The following is a 24,132-nucleotide window of genomic DNA, read 5'->3' as shown; positions in this document are numbered from 1 at the left end:
TAGCAGGCTGGGGAAAAAAGCCTAAATGACCCAAATTCCTCAGGGTAACAAGAGTATAATATGTTTCAATGAATCAAAGTATGTATAGAGTAAATTGTCATCAATGGAAATGTTTCACCTTGGTTGACAATATATTTTTATTATCCTTGTTATTTTTAGCGATTGATGCAAGATTCTCGTATTTTGTACATATATGGCTGAATATTTGCCTATGCAATTTTTGGCAAACACAGGATTGGATAAAAAACAAAGAAACAAAAAAAAAAAAAAAAAACAGAGATAAAAGTATTTCATATATTTTCTTTCTTTTTGATCTACTTCTGATATTTCCACAGGGCAAAATCAAAGTGCTGAAATTGTATACTAAAAAAACTGTCACATACTAAACATTGTAGTTAGTCACTGTACAAATAGTGACTGGAAAATACCACTATAATGTTACTGAATAAAACCATTATACAAACACCAATGGTACCCCCATGTAGTGGTAAATACCAGCTTTGCACAGGTGCTCTGGAGACCGTATAAGTGATTACAGTGCAGTTATATCCAATGACTATATGTGATTTCTTCTCTATTAGGAAATGCTCACCTTTTCTTCTCTATACAGCCAAAGCCACCATAATGACATTTTCCATCCATGGCTCGTCTCTGCAGAATTTTTTGCACAAACATCCTAGGCTTCTCACTTTTTTGGTACCTTTCCTACTTATTCTCTACCTACGCAAACTTACCATACATTGTGCCCCAAATGGTTCAACAGCCTCCCTTGATACCCTACACTGGTGTCCCAGTACCGCATTTCATTCGGTACTTATTTATCTATGGGTCCCCGTAGCCAGAGTCCCTAGGACTTAGTTATATCTGTTAGTCAGTCCGCCCCTAGTTGCCTCTATTATAGTGTATAGATTCCTAATTTATCCATAGAATAACGTAAATAGTATTATTTCTGTATATAAATGGTTAATTACTGGTTTCCATGGTGTCGCAGGGCCTTTGGGTCATGTGATGCGTTCCAAGCCTCATTCTGGCCTCACTTTGGTATCTCTAGCCTAATTTTGGGTTTTGCAATGTGTATAGATCCTGTGATGTAAGCAATCCCATGATACCATCTAAAGTGAGTGGCAGACGTTCGGACCAATCAAAATCGCCACGCCCCCTGCCCATATAAGGGAGCGGCGGACATCTTATCGCTCTCTTTCCGCTGGCTCTTGATGAGAGAAGACCTATATCTCAGCAATCGCAGTGAGTTAGGCCTGAGCCTTGCAGCAACGGCTGAATGATCTAAATTATAGAGTGTGTCATCCACTAAGCACTCTGCAGTATCACCGGACCCAATATTTCCCCTAAATCCAGACGGAGCTGCACATCATTCCCTAAATTCAGAGACTATAAGTTTCATGCAAGGTCCGCAATTTCTGCCAGTCGCTAAGCAGCCTAAGAACTGTTATATGAGACTGTTACAACGTGTTGGATATTGCAAGCACTGCAGTAAAGTTATTCAAGTTCAAGTTAAATCTACTTGTGGACCTTCAGTCATTTCATTGCACCTATCGCTTCTGGGAAGGGCGGCGATAGGCCGGAACATAGATTCAGCATACCAGCCCTCACCCTGGCATCATGAGTGACTGGGTTAATATTAACCCCTCATATACCAACATCATACCATTCATACCATACACCCCCCCAAGGGCTACCACACTACAAAATAATTAAGTCCCATTTTGTGTTCCACATCTTAAGAGTAGGTAGGTCCCTCCATTGAGTAAAAAGGAAATTTTCCCCCATTAAGCAGGTGGATCCCCTAGGTAGGTGGGCAACTGGCTCCACATTACAAAGCAATTAAATAAAATACTGGTGCTATATTTATGTTAAGAACTTGGCTCTGATATTGAATGTATATTATGAGCTTGGCTGTTATGATATGAGCTTGGTTTTGATACTGTATATATGTTATTTACTTGGTTCTGGTGCTGCATTTACATTATGAGTAGTGTTGAGCGGCATAGGCCATATTCGAATTCGCGATATTTCGCAAATATATGGACGAATATTCGGCATATATTCGCTAAATTTGCATATTCGTAATATTCGCGTCTTATTTGCGCATAAGAGAATATTCGCGTATGCGAAAATTAGCATATGCGAAAATTACCATGAGCCAAAATTTGCATATGTGAAAATTAACATATGCTAATTTTCACATATGCTAATTTTCGCATGTGCGAATATTCGCTCGCCAGTCTCACACAGTAGTATTAGAGCCTTCTTTAGACCACACAAGCTGGAAGCAGAGAGGGATGATCACTGTGATGTGTACTGTGAAAAAAAAAAAATAATAATGAATATTCATAATTACGAATTTATAGTGCTATATTCGCGAATATTCGCGAATTCGCGAATATGCGATATTCGCAAATAAGATTCGTATTGCGAATATTCACGAGCAACACTAATTATGAGCTTGGTTTTAATGTTATTCATGTAAGGAGTTCTGTTCCGACATTGTATTAAGGTTAGTGGCTTGAGAGAACCAGAGGCAGATAGTGAGACTACATGAGTTTCTAGTGAGTATTAAATCTTACCCCAGCACTTAATGTGTAGCTTACACTTCTCCTGCTCTATAATGCCTTTCATGCTGCTGCTGCTTTAGAAAGTATGCTGTAGAGATAAAGGGGAGCAAGATAACCTCTTTTGGGATTGTGAGGTGTTTGAGAGACATCATAGAGGCTAGGCTCCACCCACTTTTTTAGGGACAACTGAAATTGAAGCCTGCAGTGCAGACATCTGGTGAAAAATGCCATATATACACTAAATAAGGTCTAGAAGTAGTGACACTTCACATGTGTACACGCACACAAACACATCAAAGCTTATTCTGAAGTTGTCTGTAAACATAAATAATCCTCAGATGGTGGAACCAGAAGCTGCAGATGCCAATTGTCTGGACTGGGAAGCAGGGTCAGATTATAGGGAGGGCTTTCAGGGTCTTTATAACCTCAAGCTAGTTCGGGAAACCTGCAAGAGGAGGAATCTTCTTTCCCTGCTTTCCATTGTATCGTTTTTTTATGATGTGGCTGCACAATTAGTTTTTCCTGCATAATTCTGCTCTGGCCAGGCCTGACTGGAAGAGCAAAAGCAGCGGAGCAGCGCAAGACGTGGGACAGATTAGTACTCTCAAGTAGACCTGTTCTTCAACCTGTTGCTCTCTAGGTTTTGCACAAGTAAAACTCCCATCATGCCTTGCTGTTAGCGCATGATGGGAGTTTGCAATTGGTATAAAGCCACAGGTTGGTGGTTCACTAGGGGGACAGTGGCACAGTTCATTTGGGGGCACAGTAGTAAAATTAATTGTCTGCAGTGGCACAGTGGCATCATTCATTCTATTAATGGGCACAGTAGCATCATTATTCAGTTCAGGGCACAGTGTGTGGCAATGTTATATAGGGGGCATAGCATGTGGCAGTATTGTATCCAGGGTACGGTATGTGGGAATACAATATTTAGGAGTGCAGAGTGGGGCAATATTACGTACACAGTATGACAAGATTTGGAGCTAGTATGGAGAATAAAGATCCAAAAATCTCTCTTCAATACACTAATCTCTTCAGTGGCCTACGATCAAAGTTAGTGCTGGGTGACTGCCATGTCATTGGACGTTTTCCTGCATATATCCTTACAGGTATCATGTCGCAAATGTGTGAGTAAGGAAAGTCTGCATGTTGTTCCACAGTAAGTTGATCAGAAGTTGAAGTTAAATTGGACTGTGGACATCCAAGAACATCTGCATAACTGAGACATAGCTAAAAGAAGAAGCCTTCAGGGCAGTCTGGACCAAATGAAGAAAAGAAAAGTGAATGACTCCAATCAGAGAAGACGTCACCTGTGAGTCCCTGGATTTAAATATTTTTTGTGTCTCTGACTGTATTTGATGAGTGCTGTAGTCCTTTTTGACAAAAAACCTTCTACTTCTGCTTGGTAAGCCCTGTGGAAGTAAGCAGCTGGAATTGCTTCTTAAAGTCAGGCGCTATCGTTGGTCCAGTGAATCTACAGTACTTTACATACCACAGCTCTCTGCACGCTGCATAGAGCTGTGTAGTGTGGCCAGCACCAATATGTCATGTCGGGACACTAGGATGTCCCACCAGCTTGATCATGTTGGTACTGGCTACACACAACAAAACATAATAAAAAGTAGTCAGAGCCCTCTAAGAAGACATATCTACAAGCACTATGCTACAGGATATGTTAAGATATTTTAATGTGACTCTTGTCTTTCTAAGAACAGACTAAATATACTTTGCAGAATGTGAATATTTTTGTTTGGTGCAGTATAGCACATTATAGTATATTTGGTTTCAAGCCTGAGGCTACGCAAAAGCTGACATCGATTTTAAGTTCCGGCTTTCATTCTAGACTGAGAAATCTAGGATTTCGCTCTGAGGTAACCTGATCTACATACAGGCTAGTTGCCTTCTGAGCAGAAGAATGAGTCTATTTTTTTTTATTTTTTATTTTTTTACAGGAAGGCTCTGTACTGCAATAGAAATATGTAAAAGTGAGTAAAAGTGCCATATACCAATAAATCTACTGAAAACCCTGTGAATGTCAGCCATAAATATGTATAGTTAATCAGTTGTTGAGATGGTGTGAACCTACAGTTGTGTTTCCACAAGACCTGATGTGATCCATATTGCCGACCTATTTACAAACCAAGTACAAAATTATATAAATGTTTACTGGTTTAACTTTACGTATGTTTACTGTGGTTTTCAAATATTTTTAAAGTTATAGTTATGTAATGTCTTATTATTAGAATTACTCACATTAAAGGGGTTGTCCAGACACAAAAGTTTTTTTTTTTAATGACTCTGGGGGCTGTAAAAATGAAATAGAAGCCATAGTTACCTGCTTTGATTTCCGATAAAATAACATACCACAAAATAACTTAATGAGCCTCATTATAATTCAAAAGGGTTGGGTAGATACCGTTGGTTTTTGATGATTGACATGTTCCCAGCTGCCATATCTGCCATATTGGTAGTGTGAACAGATCTTTATAAAGGCAAACAAACTTCCTTGGAAGAGATCCAACAGTGCTGGATATCCTTTCTGTTGGATATCCTCCATGGCAGTTTGTTTGATCTAAATTGCTTCAAACCTTATTTTCAGGATATTATCAGTCTCTCATTGCACAATGATACATTATACCAAAGGGGGCATTAGGAAATAGTGAGATACATATGATTCTGTAGTGTCCCAGTATTAAAGGGGTTATCCACCATAAGGTGATTTTAGTACGTACCAGGCAGACAGTGATGGACATGCTTAGGAAGAATCTGCGCTTGTCTTGGGGCTAAATGGCTATGTCATGAGATTACCATAACACTGTGGCTAGCTTATTGTGAACTTGTATTTCCTTTTTGACTTGTTTTTTTTACTATGTTTTTTTGACTACAAATCCCACTATGCCATTTTCCTCCCTCTCACACATCAGCCACCCCACCCATTGAAACAAAAGACCTGTGGTTTTCAATCAGGTTGCCTACAGCTGTTGCATTAGTTGCAGATTGATCCCTCCACCCATTGAAGCAGACAGGCTCTCTGTCATCAGCTGACTAGTGAGTCAGGTCTCGGCCGCATGGCAAGCTGGGAAAATTCCGAGACAACAGTCATTATGTATGCTGGTAAAAATAAATATTGGGGTGAAAATCACAGAAGAATTGTGAGAAAACTGTCACACACAGGTACAGACACTATATTATGAACCACACTAACGTTACAGCCCCTGTAGCATAGTCAAATAAAAAAAAATCCTGGAATACCCCTTTAATATTCCAGAGAGAAAAGCCATGGTCACTAAAGAGATTAGAATGCATTGCACCAAAATCATTGCATACACAGGTATTTAAAGGGTACCTCTCATCAAATAAACTTTTGATATATTTTAGATTAATGAATGTTGAATAACTTCCCAATAGCAGGTTAATGAAAAATATGCTTCTTTCTATTGTATTTTTCCCGATCAGTCCTGTCAGCAAGCATTTCTGACTCATGCTGAAGTCCTAAACACTTAGAGCTGCCAGCCTGCTTTGTTCACAGCCAAACAGGCTGTGAACAAAGCAGGCTGGCAGCTCTGAGTGTTCTCCTTTGTGAACAAAGCAGACTGGCAGCTCATAGTGTTTAGGACTCCAGCATGAGTCTGATATGCTTGCTGCCAGGACTGGTAGGGAGACCCCTAGTGGTCATTTCTTCAAAGTGGAAAATTAAATAGAAAGAAGCATATTTTTTAATAACATGCAATTGTAAAGTTATTCTGCATACATTAATCTATAATATATCAAAAGTTTTTTTGATGAGAGGTACTCTTTAAGAGTGCAAAAGGTTTACATTCATCTTCATGTATCAGATAAATGTTGCCCTGGTCATATGATTCGCCCAAGCAATGGTTTACAATAGTCCATAGTCCACCCTTACTCTCCTAGGATAAGAGGTGGACCCAAAACCTGTTAATGTCAGTTCCTACCAGCATAACATCATTGTCCTCCTCCCCAAGTCTGTTTCTTCTGTTTACACTAGCCAACAACACATGCATATTTCCGTGTACTTATTTTTCTAACTTTATTTTTATATAATAATAAATAAGAGCTCTTGCAGTGTGTGGGAGTTTTACAAGGCTGAAAGCATACTATATTGATAGGCAAGGTAAAGCCAAACACAGAGTATCTGCCAATTATATTATTCATATCCACAGCTCTATGTCAATCTTTGCTACTCTGTTGAAACAATAGGCTTTCCTGCGCTGAAACGAAACTTATTTAAAAAATAATTTGTGAAACTAAAATATTTGGTTTTGATCATTAGCAAGGTGCCACATAACTTTGACTTCAAAATTGTAACATGCATTAATCCTTTCAGGACGGAGTCTTTTTTTTTAATTCTTTTTTTTGAGGTTGTGTTTATTTTTCCTTGCCTTATAGACATAACTCTAAAGACCAATATAAGGGCTTGTTTTTGCATCACCAAGTTATTGGTAGGGTAAAATTGAATAGTCGCCCCCCCCCCCCCACTACCACCACCACCATTTACCAAGTTTTGGGGGCTTCTGTTTCTATGCCGTGCACCTTTCAGTAAAAATGCCACTTTAGTTTTATTCTGTAGGTACATATAATTAAAATCATACTGAAAATATATAGTTTTAATTTTATTTTACGACTTTTAAAAACTTCTAACTTTTTGTGCGAAAATTTGAATGCTTAAAAGTGTCCCCTTCTGACCCCTATAACTTTTTTATTTTTCTGCATGCAGGAATGTATACTTTTATGAATCGTGATCTATAATTTTTATTGGGACCATTTTTGTTTTGAAAAAAACAGTGATGGTTGGATTTCAATGGGCACTGTCAGATACAAAAACTTGTGATATGTTGTAAAGCATGAAAAACCAATAGGTTTTGCAATTGCTTTCATTAGAAAATTTTCAGTATTTCATACTGAAAAAGCCAGTCAAGCAACTGCCCCCTGCCTGCTTGGACACATACTAGTCCTGCTGTGTCCATGCGTCATCACCTATGTCATGGACACACTTCCTTCATTGACAGCTGTGAGCGCAGGGCTCACAGTGGGCGGAAAAATACTCCCACTGTCAGCTTGTGTCCCGCTACTGTCAGTGAGGACAAGCTGGGAGTTGTAGTTTTGCTAATGCTAGGGACATGTGAGCATACTGAGGGAGGGGGCGGAGACCTGCACAGTGAGGCCACGCCCCCTCCCTTTGAGAGGAATTCAGACTAGTGAGTTAAATTAAAAGTGTAATAAAAAAAAATTAAAAAAAGGTGCTAGACACATAAAAATTAGATGTAGATGGTCAGGATTAGGTACTGAGTCATATATTATAAAAAATGTTTTTTTGTTGGATCTGACGGGTACGCTTTAAAGGTTTTTTTGGTTGCAGATTTAGGTGCACATGACGTGCACCAAATTTGAGCCGCAAAACCTGAGAAAAAACTTAATCATTAGTGAATAACCTCCATTGTCTCTGGTCATATGGGATGCTGGGAAAGGTCAGAGACAACAGTAAAATAAAAAGACTTGCACTACGGCACTTCGAAGTGTGGATACTATGCATGAAAACGGGACAAAGTGGCATACGAAGGTAATAGAAGCCGATTGCACTGTTTTATAGTCAATCAGTGCATGGCAATCCTCCAGATAGTATTAGTAAAAATCACTGTAAGCCAGCACAATAAATAAAATGTCCAAATTTATTACAAATCTATTAAAAGTCCAGAACTCCATGTAAAAGGCAGCAAGGTAACAGCATGGACATGGTATATGTTGGAAACATGCGAAAAAGACCCCCAAAGAAACCACCAATGCATTTCAGGTCATATAATCTTAATCATGGCATGATTAAGGATCTATGATCTGAAACATTTTGGGGAAATAGAAAAAAAAAAGGACATTGTTATCTAGTTTTGGGCTAGTCCAACGCAGCTACAGTTTGCCTCTGTCCAGTCCTCCAATCTTTTCACTTCTTGCTTCCAAGATGAGTACCTAGGGCAGAACCTGTCTGCTTAGCCAATTGCTGGCCAAAATGAGACACCGGCTTCAGGGACCTTCCTTTTACTCATAGCCATACATGTGGCCGTAGAGCAGCTTGCGAGATCTCAGTTGGAAATTTCATTTAGGGATTCTGCAGTGTGAACCCAGCCTAATTGTTACATTAACTTAGTTTTCCAAGCAGAACATCCTAGTTCCTAGATACACTGGTAGGTTACCCAACTGTGTTATACAGGGCTTTTAGGGCTCTTACACAGTTCCTGTGTTGACATAAATTTAGAGGCTAATGTATGACTTATGGTTCATTTTTCTACCAATTCCTCTACCACTAATAAACAAAAAAAAAAAAAAAACTGGCATGCTTGAATTTGTGATGAAACATCATTCTCCACCTTTCCGTGTGCCACTATTAATAATTGGCACACTTTAATATACGACTAAACAATGTGTTTGCAAAACAACTATTTGTTGACATATCATTAAACCAAAAATGATAAGTCATTTAAAAAAGTCTGAAATCAGACGCGTTTTGAGCTAATAACAAGCTCTTAATCATAGCGTTACAGTACACACTCAGGGGTTATATACTATGCACAAAATGACACTTAACTTATTCTGGGGATGGAATTGGTGCCTGATAAACCAGAATTTTGTATGTATGCCGTTCAGGAATATATATATATAAAACTCAATGGGGGAGATTTATCATTATTTGTCTATTGTAGACACAGATCTACCCCTTTACACTGCTTGTCTATTGTACACTCTTGCTCAGAATTTGCTAAGGCTGTTGCACTCCTTTCATAAATCTTGTGCAAATATAGAAACACGCTCCCTCGCTCTACCATACGCTCCTTCTTTACCTCACAGGAAAAGTGGACGTAGGGATTTTGTTCTATTTCTTTGAGGTCGGATTCCATTGAGGTTTTTGTCCATCAGCAAGAACGCCAGAAAAACTGTCCCAGCTTTTTCCTGCGTTTTGTCAGTTTTTCTTGCATTTTTTTCTTGCGTTTTTGCTGGTGTGTGGAAACAAAAAAATGTACTAAACTTTTTTCTTCGAAATTTTGATACGTGAATGCAGAGAACTATGTCAGATTTGGTGGATTGCGACGATGAACAGCGTTTTTTTTCAATGTCAATAAAAGGGTTAACGAGGGCTGTGGGGGAGTATTTTTTCAAATACATTTTTTTTCAGTGTGTTTTTTATAATTGAATTTTAAGGCTTAGTAGTGGAAGACGTCCTGTAGACAGAATCTAATACTAAACCAGGGCTTAGTGTTAGCCCCAAATCAGCTAGCGCTAACCCCCCATTATTACCCTGGTACCCACCGCCACAGGGGTTCCGGGAAGAGCCGGTACCAACAGGCCCGGAGCATCAAAAATGGCGCTCCTGAGCCTAGGCGATAACAGGCTGGCGTTATTTAGGCTGGGGAGGGCCAGTAACAATGGTCCTCACCCACCCTGGTAACGTCAGGCTTTTGCTGCTTGGTTGTTATCTGGCTGATACTGAAAAAAATTAGGTAATAAAATGAGGGAATAAAATGATTTATTTATTTTAAAAAAATGCATTGGGTCCCCCCTATTTTCAGTATCAGCCAGATACCAACCAAGCAGCAACAGCCTGATGTTACCAGGGTGGGCGAGGACCTCGCCAGCCTAAATAATGCCAGCCTGTTACCGCCTAGTCCCAGGAGCGCCATTTTTCACACTTCGGGCCTGTTGGTACCGTCTCTTCCCGCCACCCCCATGGCGGTGGGTACTGGGGTAATTATTAGAGGTTAGCGTTAGCTGATTTTGGGGCTAACGCTAAGCCCCAGCTTAGTAATGGATTCCATCTATATCACAGCTTCCACTACTAACCCTGAAAATTCAATTATAAAAAACATGACACACTGAAATTTTTTTTATTTAAAAACAACACTTCCCCACAGCCCTTGTTAACCATTTTATTGAAATAAAAAAAACGTTGGTCATCGTCGCAGTCCACCGAATGGTACGTAGTCCTCCGCATTCAGGTATCTGAAATTAGAAGAAAAGAAAAACAAGAAATATGGGTTAGTACATTTTTTGAATGTATATGAGGACAGGATATGAAGATGGGATATAAGGTTGAGATATGAGGACGGGACATGAGGTCGGGATATGGGGACAGGATATGGGGTCGGGCTATGAGGACGGGCTATAAGGATGGGATATGAGGTTGGGATATGAGGACGGGATATGAGGACGGAATATGAGGTCGAGATAGGAGGACGGGATATGAGGACAGGATATTAGGACGAGATACGAGGACGGGATACAAGGTCAAGATATGAGGATGGGATATGAGGACAGGATATGAAGTCGAGATAGGAGGTTGGGATGTGAGGTCGAGATATGAGGACGGGATATAAGGACGGGATATGAGGTCGGGATATAAGGACGGGATATGAGGTTGGGATATGAGGACCTGATATGGTTATGGGATATGGGGTTGGGCTATGACAACAATAAATGAGGATGGGATATGAAGTCAAAAGCTTCCTCCTTTGTTGATTTTCCTCCCAAACAAAGATTAGGAAGGAAAAACCGGGCTATGCCGCATACTCAGCTAATATATATATATATATATATATATATATATATATATATATATATATATATGAAAGAAGAAACAAGGTCCGGCACTAGGTTGCAGGTAAAAACTTCTTATTCTTTTATTTCAAGATTCTGCGGTACAGGGTAGAAAGTCTGACGCGTTTCGCTAAAAAGCTTAATCGTAGACTGAGTCTACGATTAAGCTTTTTAGCGAAACGCGTCAGACTTTCTACCCTGTACCGCAGAATCTTGAAATAAAAGAATAAGAAGTTTTTACCTGCAACCTAGTGCCGGACCTTGTTTCTTCTTTCACAAGTGAGTAGCTGGAGGCGGTACCGGCCGGTCTACGGCACAGGAGGCGAGCTGGGCGTGCACTGGGTGAGCGACTCACAAACCAGCCTTGATATATATATCTATATATATATATGTATAAATATAACTCAATGTATGTATGTGTTTATGTTCCAGCATCACTTCCAAACGACTAAAGTTATTAACATGAAACGTGATACACATGTTGCTCATATGTCAACAACAAACATAGTATAGGTAATTTAACCCTTATCCCATTTGCCAGGGTCGGGGTTTTTATTTAAAGTCCCAGACAAGTATATGTGAAATATATGTTACTGCATAACTTCCAAACAGCTGGAGATATTTCGATAATACTCGGTCACATGTTTCTTATATGTCCACTAAAAATAAAGGATAAAAAAATGAATGGGGACAGAGGGCACCTAGTGCCTAGTATATACAAAATGGAACTAGGCATGGGTGCCCTCCATCCCCATTAATTTTAATTTTAAGTAACCTCTAGCTGAACTTATCCAGACATCCAAATCAATAACAGGTATACAAATTGCGCAGACAAATCATCAAAGTGGACTTTTTGCTGATGACATCCTGATTGGAATTTCACACCCACACAGGACTAGAGATGTCGCGAATTGTTCGCCGGCAAACAGTTCCCGGCTAATTTCGCATGTTCGCGTTCGCATCGTCGTGCGAACATATGTGAAGTTCGATCCGCCCCCTATACTTTAACATTGCAGTAAACTTTGACCCTGTGAGTCAGAGTCAGCAGAAACATTACAGCCAATCAGCATCAGTCCCTCCCTTCCAGACCCTCCTACTTCTTGCACGGACACCATTTTAGCCTCATTCGGCATGCTGCAGGCTTAGGAAGTGGAGGGTTAGAGAAGCTGCTCCTGCTGTATAGGGAAAGCGATAGCTAGGTTGCTGCTAGGTGGTGTATTCAGGGTCCAGTTTACTCCTAAAGCACTAGTGTAACATCTGCTTTAAGGACAGCACCCAAAAAAGCCCCTTTTTAGGGCTGAAAGATATCAGTCCTGGTTGGGAGGGAACCGCTGGTTAAAAGGGGCACTCCAGAATCAAACTTAAGTTCCTTCAAGCAACTATCTACTACAGTATTAAAAGGGCTGAAAGATATCAGTCCGTTAGTCTTGCAACAGCTGGAGGCACCTTGGTTGGGAGGGAACCGCTGGTTAAAAGGGGTACTCCAAAATCAAACTTAATTTCCTTCAAGCAACTAACTACTACAGTATTCAAAGGGCTGAAAGATATCAGTCCGTGTGTCTTGCAACAGCTGGAGGCACCCTGGTTGGGAGGGAACCGCTGGTTAAAAGGGGTACTCCAGAATAAAACTTAAGTTCCTTCAAGCAACTATCTACTACAGTATTCAAAGAGCTGAAAGATATCAGTCCGTTAGTCTTGCAACAGCTGGAGGCACCCTGGTTGGGAGGGAACCGCTGGTTAAAAGGGGTACTCCAGAATCAAACTTAAGTTCCTTCAAGCAACTAACTACTACTGTATTCAAAGGGCTGAAAGATATCAGTCCGTGTGTTTTGCAACCAATAGTTAGAGATTTTCTTCTAAATCATCAAAGTGATGGATCTGGATTAATAATAAAAGGCATTGAACATGTTGATTTAGGGTTACGTGGAGGGGATACAGCTAAAAAATTGGCCCAACGAGAAAGTGAGTGGATTTGGAGATTAAGAACCTTACAGCCCAATGGGCTTAATGAAATTCTTCCATTTGCACCGTTTCTGTGATCATTGGTCCTTAGCAGTGTTGTTTTTAATGGTTTTAATTTTTTAGCCATATGGTTACTCCTTTTCATGTTCTCTTGCCTTTCAGACACTCCATCATTACACCCGTAGTTGTCCTTCTCCTTGAATCAGCAACACTTTGATTATTGGTCTCCCCTCCATCTGGACTCCAGGATGAAATTTTCCATCAGTTTGGACTTTTTTCGTTGTTCCCTTCTCCCTCCCTCTATTCCATTTTCCCCCCCTCTTTTCTCTTTTTCTTCCTCTCCCCCCCCCCCCACTTCCCTTTCCCTTCCCCTGGTTTCTCCCCCCCCCCCCTCCTTCCTTCACTTCTGCCACCCATTCCATCCATCCTCATATTATCATCTTTTGCACACCTCTTTATACTAAACAGCTCACATTATATTATGTTTACCTGACACATATATGTATGTTATTTTTCGTATCCTAATGTTTAGTATTTTGTATGCAATTTCTTATGAAATTATATATTTTCTATTACATTATTCACATAATTTTTTCATATGCACACTTTGATTTTTTTCACTTACATTATTTTTGTACTTAAGTTTGCAATGGTCTATATGCTTCACTTTGTGACTAGGAATTTTTGCACGTTTTTATATATTTATGCACATTTGCATTCCATCAATTTGTATTATTAATTATATATGATTTATTTTTCATTATTTATTATATTGTTTATTAAATATTCATATATTATTTTTTAATAATTTTTATTCTTCATTATCATTTTTCATAACACTTTTTAAACAACAAATTCTAATATATATTTTTCCACAACATTAGATTTATCCACCACATACATTCATTTGTATTTATTATTTATCATCTTTATGCATCATCACCTTTTTTATGCACAATGAATTAGCTTCACTTTAGAGATGTGATTGCCCCCAAATATCTTGTTTTTATATATATATATATATATCTTTTTAACATCCAATTTCAGTATCCGGCCATTTGGCTCTATGTATTTCTCTGTGTAGTCTGTGGAGACTAAGTCCTTCTTTTTCTTATGTGCGCATGCGCCGATCTCCGGCGCTGTGGTCTCCGAGTGCCGCATCTTCCCAAGCGCCAGTCATGTGACTTGTCATGTGATTCCGGCATCTGACGCGACACCCGGAAGTGCCGCGGCGTCCGGAAGCTCGGGCGCTATGCGCCGATTCAGGAGGAGGAATACACTTAGTACTCAGGTGTGTTATGTAATAAGAATGATCTGATTGGCTACTTTGTGTATTTATACCATCATGCACTGTTAGGACGCCACCCCCAGGACGAAGGTATCGCCGAAACGATTGTTGGGGTGGCGTCACTCCTGCTTGGGTCAGCTGCTGCATTGTTTTTCTATAGTTCCTTGGTATGTATGCTGGTTTTTAGACATGATTATGCACTTCATGGAAGCTGTAATAGCCCCTATTATGCACCTTATATTTGTCTACCAGTGATGCACTTTATTTTTGTGTTAATGTATTATGCGCAAGCAGGTAGTGTCACCCCTTTTGTCTAGTCTCCCCCAGTAGTTGTAATCCTCCCCTTCCCTTATGTTTTATGAATTACATGCTTTTAATACAATTAATAAAATTATATATTTCATATTCTACTTAAATGACTCCTTTTGTATTTGTGGTATAACTAACTGTATGGAGATCATATATGAAGCCGCAGTCACTTTAGTGCCATTACTTTTTAGAGATCTATGATATCCTAATTATATAGCACAGGCACTACTGTTTGCATGCTGCTGATTGCGTTTATAAGCAACAGCTGTAGGTACGCTGGTTGGGTACCACTGCTTAAAAGAGGAACTCCGCTGGCAAGCTTTTTTTCTTTAAAGCAACTAACTACTACAGTATTCAAAGGGCTGAAATATATCAGTCCATGTGTTTTGCGACAGCTGGAGGCACCCTGGTTGGGGACCACTGCATAAAAGGGGAACTCCGCTGGCAAATTTTTTTGCTCATTGTCACACTAGTGCAAATCACATTAGGTGTGACAGTTGTGCAAATTAAAAAAAATACCTTTTTTGGCTGTTAAATAAAATCAGCCGTCACTGTTAGTTCACGTCACAGTTGCCATTTTTCCTGCCTGCAGGGCAAATTGTGTCACAAATCACATTAGGTGCGACAGTTGCGCTATTTAAAAAAAAAAAAACTTTTTGGGCTGTTAAATAAAATCAGCCGTCACTGTTAGTTCACGTCACAGTTGCCATTTTTCCTGCCTGCAGAGCAAATTGTGTCACCCTAGTGCAAATCACATTTTTGGCTGTTAAATAAAATCAGCCGTCACTGATAGTTCACGTCACAGTTGCCATTTTTCTTGCCTGCAGGGCAAATTGTGTCACCCTAGTGCAAATCACATTAGGTGTGACACTTGTGTAAATTTAACCAAAAAAATGATAGGCAGAGGAAGGCCACCCACAGGGGCCGTCATGGTGCTGGGATTCCGTTTGGCCCTAGAATGGCCAGTGTTCAGAGGCCACGTACCCTGAACCCCCAAAGTTCTGAGGACTTAGTTGACTGGCTATCACAAGACTTATCAGCATGCCTTATCAGCATCGCTTGCTGGACCTGCGGCAACGCTGGAAGAGGATTGTGAGGAAGAGGAGTCAGAGGAGGAATGTGGCTTTGAAAAGGAGGAGGAAGACCAACCACAGTTGGCATCCCAGGGTGCTTCTTGTCACCTATCCGGTTCCCGTGGTGTTGTACGTGGCTGGGGGGAAGAAGATTATACCTTCCCTGACATCACTGAGGACGAGGAACGGGACATGAGTAGCTCGGCATCCGTCCTTGTGCAAATGGGGTCTTTCATGCTATTGTGCCTGTTGAAGGACCCTCGTATAAAAAGGATGAAGGAGAACGACCTGTACTGGGTGTCTACGCTACTAGACCCCCAGTATAAACATAAAGTGCCTGACATGTTACCGCATTACAGCAAGGCGGAAAGGATTCAGCAGGTCCAAAATAAATTAAGAAGTATGCTGTACACAGCGTATAAGGGTCATGTCACAGCACAACAGGGATATAACAGGGGAAGAGGTGAAAGTAATCCTCCTCCTCCTCCCACGAACACGCCGGCAAGGACAGGAAGCTGTACAGACATGCTGTTGATGGAGGACATACGGAGCTTTTTAAGTCCTACGCCACAGCCCTTCGGGGTCCACCATCAGAGAATGACTTGATCGACAGGTAGCAGACTACCTGGCCTTAACCGCAGATATCGACACTCTGAGGAGCGATGAACCCCTTGACTACTGGGTGTGCCGGCTTGACTTGTGGCCTGAGCTATCCCAATTTGCACTCGAACTTCTGGCCTGTCCCGCTTCAAGTGTCCTGTCAGAAAGGATCTTCAGTGCAGCAGGAGGTATTGTCACTGAGAAGAGGAGTCGCCTTGGTCAAAAAAGTCTGGATTACCTCACCTTTCTTAAGATGAATGAGGGATGGATCTCGAAGGGACTGACACTGGGCGATACATTTGACTGAACAAGGCCTGATCAGATGACCTGCCTTGGCCTAAAAATGGTCCACACGCTGCTGTATTTGAACTCTGAATGCCAGATGACTTGCGTGACTTATCCACCACCAACTAGGGTTCAAGCCGCAATGTTTTAGGGCACTTTCTGCCTGGCAAAACAAACAGAAATTCTTCAGGCCGCTGCTACAGCAGCGGCTGCGACAATACCAAATTTTCCAGCCAGGTGTACATGCCTAATTTTTCTGGCCTCTGCTGCTGCACTTGTTATGGTGCTGCAATTTTTATGGCCGCTGCTACAGCTGCGACAATACCAAATTTTCCTGCCAGGTGTACATGCCTAATTTTTCTGGCCTCTGCTGCTGCAATTGTTATGGTGCTGCAATTTTCTGGCTGCTGCTACAGCTGCGGCTGCAACAATACCAAATTGTTCAGGGATGTGTACATGCCTAATTTTTCAGGTACTCTCTGCTGACATCTCTGTCCATTTTTGCAACCGTGGATATTAGATGTATGCTAAGGGTAGCATGGTGGCTCAGAGGTTAGCACTGCTGCCTTGCAGCGCTGGGGCCTTGTGTTCAAATCCCACTATATGCTGCCTAAAGGGGGGCTCTAACTATGTGCTGTATAAAGGGTGGATTCTACTATGTGATGCCTAAATGGGAGCTCTATGTGCTACCTAAAGGGGGCTAAAGCACGTTATTCCAAACCATTTAGGAATAATAGGTGATTTATGCCCTTTATGGATTAAAATCAGACTCTGAATCAACTATGTAATTTTCCATGGCAGTTTTGCCATGGATCCCACTCTGGCACACCACAGTCCAGGTGTTAGTCCCCTTGAAACAACTTTTAAATCACTATTGTGGCCAGAAAGAGTCCCTGTGGGTTTTAAAATTCGCCTGCCCATTGAAGTCAATGGCGGTTTGCCCGGTTCGCAAACTTTTGCGGATGTTCCTGGTTCGCAAACCGAAAATGTTATGTTCGCGACATCACTACACAGGACGTTACCACCATTAATGGAAATTATAATGCAATATTCAAAAGTTAGTTACTACAATGCTCAAAAAAATTAAGGAAACACTTAAACAACACAATGTAACTCCAAGTCAATCACACTTCTGTGAAATCACACTGTCCACTCAGGAAGCAACACTGATTGACAATCAATTTCACATGCTATTGGGCAAATGGAATAGACAACAGGTGGAAATTATGGGCAATTAGCAAGACCACAGAACACTTCTCAGTACCTATGCTTCCTGGCTGATGTTTGGTCACTTTTGAATGCTGGCGGTGCTTTCACTCTAGTGGTAGCCTGAGACGGAGTCTTCAACACACAAAAGGGGCTCAGGTAGTGCAGTTCATCCAGGATGGCACATCAATGTGCTGTGGCAAGAAGGTTTGCTGTGTCTGTCAGCATAGTGTCCAGAGCATGGAGGCGCTACCAGGAGACAGGCCAGTACATCAGGAGATGTGGGGGAGGCTGTAGGAGGGAAACAACCCAGCAGCAGGACCACTACCTCCGCCTTTGTGCATGGAGGAACACTGCCAGAGCCCTGCAAAATTACATCCAGCAGACTACAAATGTTCATGTGTCCACTCAAACGGTCAGAAACAGACTCCATGAGGGTGGTATGAGGGCCCGATGTCCACAGGTGGGGGTTGTGCTTACAGCCCAACTTCTTGCAGGATGTTTGGCATTTTCCAGAGAACACCAAGATTGGCAAATTCACTACTGGTGCCCTGTGCTCTTCACAGACGAAAGCAGGTTCACACTGAGCACATGTGAGAAACGTGACAGAGTCTGGAGACGCCATGGAGAATGTTCTGCTGCCTGCAACATCCTCCAGCATGACCAGTTTGGTGGTGGGTCAGCAATGGTGTGGGGTGGCATTTCTTTGGGGGGGCCGCACAGCCCTCCGTGTGCTTCCCAGAGTCAGCCTGACTGCCATTAGGTACAGAGATTAGATCCTCAGACCCCTTGTGAGACCATATGCTGGTGTGGTTGACCCTGGGTTCCTTCTAATGCACGACAATCCTAGACCTCATGTGGCTGGAGTGTGTCAGCAATTCCTGCAAGAGGAAGGCATTGATGCCATGGACTGGCCCGCATGTTCCCCAGACCTGAATCTTACTGAGCACATCTGGGACATCATGTCTCGCTCCATCCACCAATGCCACATTGCACCACAGACTGTCCAGGAGTTGGTGGATGCTTTAGTCCAGGTCTGGGAGGACATCCCTCAGGAGACCATCTGCCACCTCATCAGGAGCATGCCCAGGCATTGTAGGGAGGTCATACAGGCACGTGGAGGCCACACACACTACTGAGCCTCATTTTGACTTGTTTTAAGGACATTACATCAAAGTTGGATCAGCATGTTGTGTGGTTTTCCACTTTGATTTTGAGTGTGACTCCATATCCAGACCTCCATGGTTTGATAAATTCGATATCCATTGATCATTTTTGTGTGATTTTGTTGTCAGCACATTCATCTATGTAAAGACAAAAGTATTTCATACGATTAGTTCATTCATTCAGATCTAGGATGTGTTATCTTAGTGTTCCCTTTATTTGTTTTGAGCAGTGTAGAAGGTTAACACAATAAAATCAGTTTTTCTACCTATGAACATGCACCAAAATAGTATATCACATATAATACATACCTGTTCAATTGTCGAGGCTAAAGACGGTATCAAATACTTTGGCATTCAACATTTTAAGGATACTCTAGGTTTAGCGCAAGCCAATAAAAACCCCATAATTAATACCATTAAGGAAGATCTGTACAAGTATATTAAACTCCCTATCTCATGGTTAGGTCGTATATCACTGGTTAAAATGTTCATTCTGCCAAAGCTTTTGTAGATATTTCAGAACCTCCATGTTAAATTCTCTTCAGCATTTATAAAGCAGATACAAGCCATGATAAAAAGGTTTATTTGGAAAAAAGGTAAAACTAGAATTGCATCCAGTGTATTATATGCCCCAATAGCAAAGGCAGGATGGGCTGGCCAAATATTGAGTTATATAATGAGGCAGCTATTTTGAATCAAATAAAGGATTTGGAGCCAAAAACATGGATCTCTATCGAAGCAGATCTTATGAAAGGAACATCTATGAAAACGGCACAATGGGCCCAGGCCCTGTCTAGTAAGATGCTAAAATCAATGAGCCCGACTATTAGTTCTACTCTGTCAGTGTGGAAATACTGTATGCAACCACCAAGGGCCTTCTAAATTTAATTACTTCTCCAGAGACTGCAATAGCAGCGCTTCAATTTTTACTCATAAACACAGATTTTAAATATTGGGAAAATAAAGCAATACATACATTGTCAGACATTTCTCAGGGTACAACTCTTTGCTGTTTTGAGGAAATTCGAGTGAAGTATGATTTACCATCACAAGATTTTTTTTTTAAACATTTGCAATTAAGGCACTTGGTGGACGCTGTAAACTGGCAGAAACCAGAAGAGTCTCCACCCTATGGGAAATATTTCACAAACCAAGATATCAGTAAGCAAAGTAAGTCAACGACATACTCCTGCATGTTAAAGTTGGAAGCCCCCCATAATCCTCCTTTTCAGTCAAACTGGGAAAGAGACCTGGGGTGCAGGTTTTCGAAAGAGGAGTGGATGTTCGCTTTTCAATTTTCAATTAGATATATATATATATATATTTGTTTTTTTTTTGTTTTTTTTTGTTTCAATTTTATACTTGGAGGTGTGTAAACTCCATATGTATTGCGCCTTGAACATCTTCCAGGCAGCACTAAGGTAGCACCTGTGAGGCCATGCACCTATATTAGCCAAGTTAGGTGGGGCTTGCAGTCTGCCTCCCTCCTCCCATTGTATGTGTGCTTAGCCACGCTGGAGGGTACCTGGGAGGACGCTGTGAGTCGGCCTAATGCTGCCGTGATTGCCCACTGGCCCCTGTTTTGCTTATCACGCACAGGTAGGTTTAGCGTTAGATCCCGTGCCATTTGAGAAACCTTGGCATTGGTGTGCGGGCTCTGGTATGTCCTTCATATAAGGATATACTGGCGAATGTCTCAATTTTAACATCAGTGTTGAGGGATAGCCAATGTCATTGTATACATCTACCACAGTAGTGCACCTAAATTTGTGTATTGTATTATTCTAATTGTTACACATCCACATCGTCTATCTGGTGTAGCATTCTATTGTGGCACTTGTAGTCCGCTGCAGGCATCCTCCATTGTATGCCTTTTTATGCTGGGGATCGCCCCTAGCAACAGACTACAAGGGCAGGATCTGCTCCCCCATAGTTACATAGTTAGTACGGTCGAAAAAAGACATACGTCAATCAAGTTCAACCAGGGAATTGAAGGGTAGGGGTGTGGTGGGATATTGGGGGAAGGGATGGGATTTTATATTTCTGCATAAGCATTAATGTTATTTTGTTCCAGGAATGTATCTAACCCTGTTTTAAATGTATTAATCGTTCCTGCTGTGACTAGTTCCTGAGGTAGACTGTTCCATAAATTCACAGTTCTTATGATAAAGAAGGCGTGTCGCCCCTTGAGACTAAACCTTTTCTTCTCCAAACGGAGGGAGTGCCCCCTTGTTCTAACTTATGCACATCCTTTATAGACTGTACTGTGCTACAAAGCTTAGTGCCATCTGCAAAGATAGAAACAGAGCTGTTAATACCATCCTCTATATCATTGATAAATAAATTAAACAACAGCGGGCCCAGTACTGAACCTTGGGGTACACCACTAATAACCAGGGACCAATCAAAGTACGAATCATTGACCACCACTCTCTGGGTACGATCCATGAGCCAGTGTTCAATCCAGTTAGAAACTAAAGTTTCCAAGCCCAAAGACCTTAACTTACCTGTCAGACGACTATGAGGGACAGTATCAAACGCTTTGGCAAAATCCAGAAACACTATATCCACAGCCATTTCTCTGTCAAGGCTTCTACTCACCTCTTCATAAAAACAAATTAGATTGGTTTGACAACTTCTATCCTTAGCAAACCCATGCTGGCTATCACTTATAATACAATTATCCCCTATGTATTCCTGTATGTAATCCTTCAAACAATTTACCCACAATGCACGTGAAACTTACCGGTCTATAATTACCCAGTATAAATGCACAACCGCATTTGGGGTTGAGCACCTCCAGCCATTTGAGACCACGATTTTTGTTGTTGTTTAAATTTTATACTTGGAGGTGTGTAAACTCCATATGTAATGCGCCTTGAATATCTTCCAGGCAGCATTAAGGTAGCATCTGTGAGGCCATGCACCTATATTAGCCAAGTTAGGTGGGGCTTGCAGTCTGCCTCCCTCCTCCCATTGTATGTGTGCTTAGCCACACTGGAGGGTACCTGGGAGGAGGCTGTGAGTCAGCCTAATGCTGCCGTAATTGCCCACTGGCCCCTGTTTTGCTTATCACGCACAGGTAGGTTTAGCGTTAGGTCCCGTGCCATTTGAGAAACCTTGGCATTGGTGTGCGGGCTCTGGTATGTCCTTCATATAAGGATATACTGGCGAATGTCTCAATTTTAACATCAGTGTTGAGGGATAGCCAATGTCATTGTATACATCTACCACAGTAGTGCACCTAAATTCCTGTATTGTACTTTTCAATTACCAACTAAGATTTTCTACTGTATAAATCATCTAGATGGGTCAAGGACAATCATGTAAATATGGCATTTAACCCCACAACGTATGAACCAGATCTCTCCATGTCGTTCAAATCAATGCTGCAGATGTGGGGAGGCTTTGGGAACTTATTACCTACCATATTTGGTGGCAATGAAGGGGATTGCTAAATTTGGGAGAGAGATTAAAATAGCATTGGAGAATATAGTGAGAATTTCAATCATATGGGGATCAGAGGCGGTTTTACTCTCCCTATCATTGGGAAGCCTGCCTATAACAGTATTAACTATAGTGAAGCATACATTATTTGTGGCCTGTAATGAAATAGCTAGAAGGTGGAAATCCAAGGAGACCCCCACAGTTATAAAGGTTATGAAATTAGGAATTATAAAATGAAAGAAATGGTGGCTTACAAAAAGTGTGCCACTCCCTTGTTTGAATATAGATGGAGATTATGGAATTATCAGTAAGGTTAAATTAAATCATATTTATAAAGACTAGAACTCTATGAGAATTAGCTGTAGGATGCTGGGTAGCTATGAATTTGAGTATGGATGGTAAGATGGTCAGGATGTATTATTTTTTCTTTTTCCTCTTGTAATAGTATTGGTATTTGTAGTGTTGTATGTATTCATAAAAAAATAATAATAATAATAATAAATAAAATTATATACTATGCAAAAACAATTAAAATAAAGGATAGTTAATTTAACCCTAACCTACCCTCATTTGCGAGAGTCAGGGTTTTTGTTTAAAGTCCAATGCAAATCTATGGGAAATGTGTTCCAGCAGAACGTTAGTATGGGTGGGAATATTTTGCTAATACTTGGTCACATGTTATTTATATATCAACAACAAACATAGGATAGGTAATTTAACCCTTACCCACCCCCCATTTGCCAGGGTCGGGGTTTTTATTTAAAGTCCCATACAAGTCTATGGGAAATTTATGTTACTGCATAATTTCCAAACGGCTAGAGATATTTCGATAATAATTGGTCACATGTTACTTATATGTCAAATAAAAATATATAATAGTTAAATTAACCTCTAATCTGCCCCCATATGGGAAGGATGTTTTTTTTTTGTTTGTTTCAAATCCCCTGCAAGTACATAGGACTTTTGGTGCCTTACTTCACAAGCTCCGCTTTGCATCTCTTGGGGAAGGCATCAGTCCGCCTGGCAAGCCACACCCTCCCCGCATGCCATATCCCATCTTACAAAGACTTGCCCACCCTTTAATCCACACCCCTTTTATTTTCAGTTTACAATATCTTTACCACAACTCAGCCCCACCTTAGGACGGGATATCAGGATTAGAAATGAGGATTAGATGTGTGGACGGTATATGAGGACGGAATTTGAGGACGGGATGTGAGGTTGGGATATGAGGTTGGGATATGAGGATGGGATATGGGGACAGGATATGGGGACGGAATATGAGATAGGGATATGAGGTTGGGATATGCGGTTGGGAAATGAGAACGGGATATACTGATTAGATATGGGGATGGATATGAGGATGGGATATGGGGACGAGATATGGCGACAGGATATGAGGTCAAGATATGAGGACGGGATATGAGGATGGGATATGAGGTTGAGATATGAGAACAAAATATGAGGACAGGATATGAGGTCGGAAGATGAGGAGGGGATTTGGGGTCAGGATATGAGGAGGGCATATGGGGTCAGGATTTAAGGACAGGATATGAGGACAAAAGCTTCCTCCTTTGATGTTTTTCCTCTCCCACAAGGATAAGGTAAGTAAAACCGGGCAGCGC

This window comes from Hyla sarda, chromosome 1, assembly GCF_029499605.1.
Source record: "Hyla sarda isolate aHylSar1 chromosome 1, aHylSar1.hap1, whole genome shotgun sequence".
Lineage (NCBI taxonomy): Eukaryota > Metazoa > Chordata > Amphibia > Anura > Hylidae > Hyla > Hyla sarda.
This window is presented reverse-complemented; position numbering follows the sequence as displayed.